This window comes from Oncorhynchus kisutch, unplaced genomic scaffold, assembly GCF_002021735.2.
Source record: "Oncorhynchus kisutch isolate 150728-3 unplaced genomic scaffold, Okis_V2 scaffold932, whole genome shotgun sequence".
In the NCBI taxonomy this organism is placed as follows: Eukaryota; Metazoa; Chordata; class Actinopteri; order Salmoniformes; family Salmonidae; genus Oncorhynchus; species Oncorhynchus kisutch.
The window spans coordinates 35,268-44,053 of NW_022262877.1; positions in this window are offsets into that span (position 1 = coordinate 35,268).

Here is an 8,786-nt window from a genome sequence, read left to right on the forward strand (position 1 = left end):
GTCGGTACAATCGAGGCGTGAACGTGTCATCTCCCCACAATTCCCAACCAAACGCAGCTCCATTAGGACCAACTCAAGAAACTGCTTGAGCTACGGCTGAGAATTCGAAAAGTATGAAAGACAACGGTCCGATATTCTAGAACATTGCTGTGCTCTAAAAAGGAATACACCTTTTTGGATTATGATCGACACACTCCTTGATCCCAGCGGCAGCGTCATTGCGTTTTGGTCCACCAGAAGTGCTTTCCTTTCCAATGGGAACGCTGTGTTTGCCTTGCAGCATCGCGTTGCAGAGGCAGTTGCAGTGCGTTCTGTGTGGTGCACATTGGATTTATCTAACATATGCATCAAACTGGATGCAAAGACAGCTTGACAGAAATGGTAGCAGAAGTTGAATGTTAAACTTGTGTGGCTCCCGAATGGCGCAGCAGTCTAAGGCTCTGCATCTCAGCGTTAGAGATCTTACTACCGACCCTGGTTCGATTCCAGGCTGTATCACAACCGGCCGTGATTGGGAGTCCCATAGGGCGGCGCACAATTAGCCCAGCATTGTCCGGGTTAGGGTTTGGGGTAGGGTTAGGGTTTGGGGTAGGCCGTCATTGTAAAGAAGAATTTGTTCTTAACCGACAGACAGCCTGAGGAACAGACAAGGACAGGTCAGTTCTAGCCTGAGGAACAGACAAGGACAGCTCAGTTCTAGCCTGAGGAACAGGGGCACGAGTGACTAATCTGGTCAGTAAGGAACAAAGAGAGACACAGGGATTTGTCCTATCAGTGCTACCAGTGGTGGAACAGTCCATTACACCAAGGCATACAACTCAAGGTGAGATGGGTGAGTGATCTTGCATTGGTGATACATCTTAAAGCAGGAGGGGCAGGATCGACTTTGTGAAACGTAAAACAGTAATAAATCAAATCAAATCTTATTTGTCACATACACATGGTTGACAGATGTTATTGGTCACATACACAGGGTTAGCAGATGTTAATGGTCACATACACATGGTTAGCAGATGTTAATGGTCACATACACATGGTTAGCAGATGTTAATGGTCACATACACATGGTTAGCAGATGTTAATGGTCACATACACATGGTTAGCAGATGTTATTGGTCACATACACATGGTTAGCAGATGTTAATGGTCACATACACATGGTTAGCAGATGTTAATGGTCACATACACATGGTTAGCAGATGTTAATGGTCACATACACATGGTTAGCAGATGTTATTGGTCACATACACATGGTTAGCAGATGTTAATGGTCACATACACATGGTTAGCAGATGTTAATGGTCACATACACATGGTTAGCAGATGTTAATGGTCACATACACATGGTTAGCAGATGTTAATGGTCACATACACATGGTTAGCAGATGTTATTGGTCACATATACATGGTTAGCAGATGTTAATGGTCACATACACATGGTTAGCAGATGTTAATGGTCACATACACATGGTTAGCAGATGTTAATGGTCACATACAAATGGTTAGCAGATGTTATTGGTGACATATACATGGTTAGCAGATGTTAATGGTCACATACACATGGTTAGCAGATGTTAATGGTCACATACACATGGTTAGCAGATGTTAATGGTCACATACACATGGTTAGCAGATGTTAATGGTCACATACACATGGTTAGCAGATGTTAATGGTCACATACACATGGTTAGCAGATGTTAATGGTCACATACACATGGTTAGCAGATGTTAATGGTCACATACACATGGTTAGCAGATGTTAATGGTCACATACACATGGTTAGCAGATGTTAATGGTCACATACACATGGTTAGCAGATGTTAATGGTCACATACACATGGTTAGCAGATGTTAATGGTCACATACACATGGTTAGCAGATGTTAATGGTCACATACACATGGTTAGCAGATGTTAATGGTCACATACACATGGTTAGCAGATGTTAATGGTCACATACACATGGTTAGCAGATGTTAATGGTCACATACACATGGTTAGCAGATGTTAATGGTCACATACACATGGTTAGCAGATGTTAATGGTCACATACACATGGTTAGCAGATGTTAATGGTCACATACACATGGTTAGCAGATGTTAATGGTCACATACACATGGTTAGCAGATGTTAATGGTCACATACACATGGTTAGCAGATGTTAATGGTCACATACACATGGTTAGCAGATGTTAATGCGTGTAGCGAAATGCTTGTACCACCATAGTCAAGGCCAGATTAAGAAATCATAGACGCCAGTACATAATATAGACTGGATTTTGTTTTGCTACCTCTTGGGCCCCCACCTTGGGGCCCCCACTTTGGGTCCAGGGGTTTCAGCCCCAGTAAACCCCTGCATTAATCCGGCCCTGACCATAATGCACTGTATTCAGAGTTAACGTAGGCCTAGTTGGTGAGGCCTCCATGAAGACAATATCACCATAATGCACTGTATTCAGAGTTAAAGTAGGCCTACTTGGTGAGGCCTGCATGAAGACAATATCACCATAATGCACTGTATTCAGAGTTAAAGTAAGCCTACTTGGTGAGGCCTGCATGAAGACAATATCACCATAATGCACTGTATTCAGAGTTAACGTAGGCCTAGTTGGTGAGGCCTCCATGAAGACAATATCACCATAATGCACTGTATTCAGAGTTAACGTAGGCCTACTTGGTGAGGCCTCCATGAAGACAATATCACCATAATGCACTGTATTCAGAGTTAAAGTAAGCCTACTTGGTGAGGCCTCCATGAAGACAATATCACCATAATGCACTGTATTCAGAGTTAACATAGGCCTAGTTGGTGAGGCCTCCATGAAGACAATATCACCATAATGCACTGTTTTCAGAGTTAACGTAGGCCTACTTGGTGAGGCCTCCATGAAGACAATATCACCATAATGCACTGTATTCAGAGTTAAAGTAAGCCTACTTGGTGAGGCCTCCATGAAGACAATATCACCATAATGCACTGTATTCAGAGTTAACATAGGCCTAGTTGGTGAGGCCTCCATGAAGACAATATCACCATAATGCACTGTATTCAGAGTTAACGTAGGCCTACTTGGTGAGGCCTCCATGAAGACAATATCACCATAATGCACTGTATTCAGAGTTAACGTAGGCCTAGTTGGTGAGGCCTCCATGAAGACAATATCACCATAATGCACTGTATTCAGAGTTAACGTAGGCCTAGTTGGTGAGGCCTCCATGAAGACAATATCCCCATAATGCACTGTATTCAGAGTTAAAGTAAGCCTACTTGGTGAGGCCTGCATGAAGACAATATCACCATAATGCACTGTATTCAGAGTTAACGTAGGCCTAGTTGGTGAGGCCTCCATGAAGACAATATCACCATAATGCACTGTATTCAGAGTTAACGTAGGCCTACTTGGTGAGGCCTCCATGAAGACAATATCACCATAATGCACTGTATTCAGAGTTAAAGTAAGCCTACTTGGTGAGGCCTCCATGAAGACAATATCACCATAATGCACTGTATTCAGAGTTAACATAGGCCTAGTTGGTGAGGCCTCCATGAAGACAATATCACCATAATGCACTGTATTCAGAGTTAACGTAGGCCTAGTTGGTGAGGCCTGCATGAAGACAATATCACCATAATGCACTGTATTCAGAGTTAACATAGGCCTAGTTGGTGAGGCCTGCATGAAGACAATATCACCATAATGCACTGTATTCAGAGTTAACGTAGGCCTAGTTGGTGAGGCCTCCATGAAGACAATATCACCATAATGCACTGTATTCAGAGTTAACATAGGCCTAGTTGGTGAGGCCTGCATGAAGACAATATCACCATAATGCACTGTATTCAGAGTTAACATAGGCCTAGTTGGTGAGGCCTCCATGAAGACAATATCACCATACTGCACTGTATTCAGAGTTAACGTAGGCCTACCTGGTGAGGCCTGCATCACCATAATCCACTGTATTCAGAGTTAACGTAGGCCTACTTGGTGAGGCCTACTTGGTGAGGCCTACTTGGTGAGGCCTGCATCACCATAATGCAGCACAGAGTTTACAAAAAAAAAGTGCTTTGAATAAGATCCTTTTTGACCGACATTGAAAAACAAGATTTGTTCCTAAAATAAAAAACCCAATTTCAAATTCAGTTTCTTGGTCAAGTTATTAAATGTGCCATTTAAAATGCAGCTTTTCATCGAAAACAAATCCCAAGTTGCTTACAGGTAACACTATCAATTTGCTGGCCTCACATCTGAACGTGACTCCACCTCCACCTGTCTACTTTCACAGAAGAGAAAACCATACATTTACTCTTGCTTGGATTAAAAGCACAAGTTTCAATTGGAAAAAGTAGATTTTGAACAGCATCATGGTGTCATCAGCATACAGATGAAGATTTGCAGTCAACAGTCTTCCCTATATCATTTATATACAGTGTAAAAAAGGATCGGACCCAACATTGAGCCCTGGGGAACTCCTTTTGTAAACCTTCAAAACTCAGCTTTCAGACCCTTCTGTGCTACACACTGTTCTGTCAGAAGGATTTCATATTCAAACAGCTGGCAAGCTGATGTTCAAATCAAATATAACTTTATTAGTCACATGTGCAAGCTGATGTTCAAATCAAATATAACTTTATTAGTCACATGTGCAAGCTGATGTTCAAATCAAATATAACTTTATTAGTCACATGTGCAAGCTGATGTTCAAATCAAATATAACTTTATTAGTCACATGTGCAAGCTGATGTTCAAATCAAATATAACTTTATTAGTCACGTGTGTAAGCTGATGTTCAAATCAAATATAACTTTATTAGTCACATGTGTAAGCTGATGTTCAAATCAAATATAACTTTATTAGTCACGTGCAAGCTGATGTTCAAATCAAATATAACTTTATTAGTCACATGTGTAAGCTGATGTTCAAATCAAACATAACTTTATTAGTCACATGTGTAAGCTGATGTTCAAATCAAATATAACTTTATTAGTCACATGTGTAAGCTGATGTTCAAATCAAATATAACTTTATTAGTCACGTGCAAGCTGATGTTCAAATCAAATATAACTTTATTAGTCACATGTGTAAGCTGATGTTCAAATCAAACAACTTTATTAGTCACATGTGTAAGCTGATGTTCAAATCAAATATAACTTTATTAGTCACATGTGTAAGCTGATGTTCAAATCAAATATAACTTTATTAGTCACGTGTGTAAGCTGATGTTCAAATCAAATATAACTTTATTAGTCACATGTGTAAGCTGATGTTCAAATCAAATATAACTTTATTAGTCACATGTGCTGAATGAAACAGGTGTAGACCTCACAGTGAAATGCTTACTTACAAGCCCCTTAACCAACAATGCAGTTTTAAGAAAAACGAATAATTAAAGAGCAGCAGTAAATAACAATAGCGGGGCTTTATACAGGGGGTACCAGTTCAGTCAATGTGTCAATGAGTCAATGTGCAGGGGCCACGGGAGCGAGGTAATTTAGGTAATTATGTACATGCAGATAGGGATATTGAAGTGGCTATGCATAAATAATAACAGAGAGTAGTAGCAGCGGGGGGGGGGGGTGGTGGTACAAATAGTCTGGGTAGCCATTTGATTAGCTGTTCAGGAGTCTTATGGCTTGAGGGTAGAAGCTGTTTTGAAGCCTCTTGGACAAACGGTACCGGTTGCCGGTGCTGTAGCAGAGAGAACAGAGAAAAGTCTATGACTTGGGTGGCTGGAGTCTTTGACAATTTTTAGGGCCTTCCTCTGACACCGCCTGGTATTGAGGTCCTGGATGGCACGAAGCTTGGCCCCCGGTGATGTACTGGGCCGTACGCACTACCCTCCGTAGTGCCTAGCAGTCGGAGGCCGAGCAGTTGCCATACCAGGCAGTGATGCAACCCGTCAGGATGCTCTCGATGGTGCAGCTGTAAAACCTTTTGAGGATCTGAGAACCCATGCCAAATCTTTTCAGTCTCCTGAGGAGAAATAGGTTTGAGATGTTGGCCCTAACTCATAGGATTACTCCAATATCTACATTGTTTTTTACATTGCATATGTAGACAAACAATTGACATCTTGATTTTAGATTTTTTACTTTCAAAATCTACAAGTGATACTGTTTCACAGAACTTTTGGAAATTGGCAGATTTTTTTTGGGCTGATTTAAGATAAAACTTCAACCCTGTTACGGTCCACACAGAGACACTGTGCTTCTGGAAACACCTACAGCTAAGGCACACGCTATGCCCTGGGGTCTGGACCACCCGTTTCATTAGATATCCCTGGGGTCTGGACCACCCGTTTCATTAGATATCCCTGGGGTCTGGACCACCCATTTCATCAGATATCCCTGGGGTCTGGACCACCCATTTCATCAGATATCCCTGGGGTCTGGACCACCCGTTTCATCAGATCTCCCTGTGGCCTGGACCACCCATTTCATCTGATATCCCTGTGGTCTGGACCACCCATTTCATCAGATATCCCTGGAGCCTGGACCACCCATTTCATCAGATATCCCTGGAGCCTGGACCACCCGTTTCATTAGATATCCCTGGGGCCTGGACCACCCATTTCATCAGATATCCCTGTGGCCTGGACCACCCATTTCATCTGATATCCCTGTGGCCTGGACCACCCATTTCATCAGATATCCCTGGAGCCTGGACCACCCATTTCATCAGATATCCCTGGACCACCCGTTTCATCAGATATCCCTGGACCACCCGTTTCATCAGATATCCCTGGACCACCCGTTTCATCAGATATCCCTGGACCACCCATTTCATCCGATATCCCTGGACCACCCATTTCATCAGATATCCCTGGACCACCCGTTTCATCAGATATCCCTATGAAGATCATTGAGCACTATGGGAAAAGAGACAAGGTCTCATATTATAATATACTCTACTCAACCTTAAGTCTCCAATCAGATTGCATGGGAAAATACTTTATTTAACCTTTATTTAACTAGGCAAGTCAGATAAGAACAAATTATTATTTACAATGACTTCTCTACCCCGGCCAAACCCGGACGACACTGGGTTAATTGTGCACCGCCCTATGGGACTCCCAATCACAGCCAGTTGTGATACAGCCTGGAATCGAACCAGGGTGTCTGTAGTGACGCCTCAAGCACTGAGATGCAGTGCCTTAGACCGCTGTGATACAGCCTGGAATCGAACCAGGGTGTCTGTAGTGACGCCTCAAGCACTGAGATGCAGTGCCTTAGACCACTGTGCCACTCAGGAGCCATATGGACATATCCTTCACAGATGAGGAATGGCAAAACATACCGAGGTCCAATAAGACACTAAGACCGTTGCAAGAGAGCTGCGGTCAAGGCTATCTCCGTTGACAACCATCCACAGGTTCTACTGGACTCTCCTGACTGCTGGGGATGCAACCAGGACAGAGGCACCTTGGTTTACTTGTTATGGACGTGCCCACATTTACAACAGTTCTGGAAGATTCCCTTTGACTGTTCCCCAGACTGTTCCCCAGACTGTTCCTACTCTCCAATCCCTTTGAACTGAAACAGAACATCACCCTCGCTGCCTTGTTTTCGTCCTAACCAACTCACTTTTTTTTTTGTGACCCCAAACTTTTGAACAGTAATGTATGCCCAGGCCGTGAGCAGAGCACAAGGCCCAACCCCAACTAATGCACCCCTCAAGTCCCATCCTGGACCTAAAAGGTATGTATCAGAAGCTCAACGTGCTCTGCTCACACTCCCTTTGGCCCTAGACTGTTCCTACTCTCCAATCCCTCTGAACTGAAACAGAACGCTACCCCCTCGCTGCCTTGTTTTCATCCTAACCAACTCACTTTGGTCCTAGACTGTTCCCCAGACTGTTCCCCAGACTGTTCCTACTCTCCAATCCCTCTGAACTGAAACAGAACGTCACCCCCTCGCTGCCTTGTTTTCATCCTAACAACTCCCTTTGGCCCCAGACTGTTCCCCAGACTGTTCCTACTCTCCAATCCCTCTGAACTGAAACAGAACATCACCCCCTCGCTGCCTTGTTTTCGTCCTAACCAACTCACTTTGGCCCTAGACTGTTCCCTAGACTGTTCCTACTCTCCAATCCCTCTGAACTGAAACAGAACATCACCCCCTCGCTGCCTTGTTTTCATCCAAACCAACTCCCTTTTCAGTCTGTCAGGCTTTTTTTTTTTATGACCACCTTTCTATGAATAGAACATGTATTTTTCCTTCGGCCCTTTTCTTGTCGGCTAGGTCCTCTGTTCAGTTGGAGCTCTCAGCGTGGCAAAACAACACTGGGGATTGTAAAACAAAACTACCCTGCTCTGTGCCTGCAAAACTATATCCCCCCCACCCTCAAATAGAAGAGCCGTGACATTGATCCAGTACAGGATGTGCGAATGGTTAAGACTGCTACATATGAACACATTTGATACAAACTGATTAAGCACATTCAAAACTTTTGAGTTAAGGTGGGCTAGCCAGCTATGCAATATTTCAGACCCCTCTCAACCTCAGATAGCAGGTTGACGCTTGTCATGGTTCTTGTCCTGGAGGCAAAACAGAGCCGTTTCCCCTCCGATAGGTCAGCTGCAAAGTCCAAATTGGCTACAGTGAATTCAGAAAGTATTCAGACCCCTTCACTTTTTTTTTGTTACATTACAGCCTTATTCTAAAATTGACAACAACGAAAAAAAATCCTCTTCGATCTACACACAATAACACAAAATGACAAAGCAAAAACGGGTTTTTAGAAATGTTTGCAAAATTTTTTATTTTCTAACCCTTTGCTATGAGAC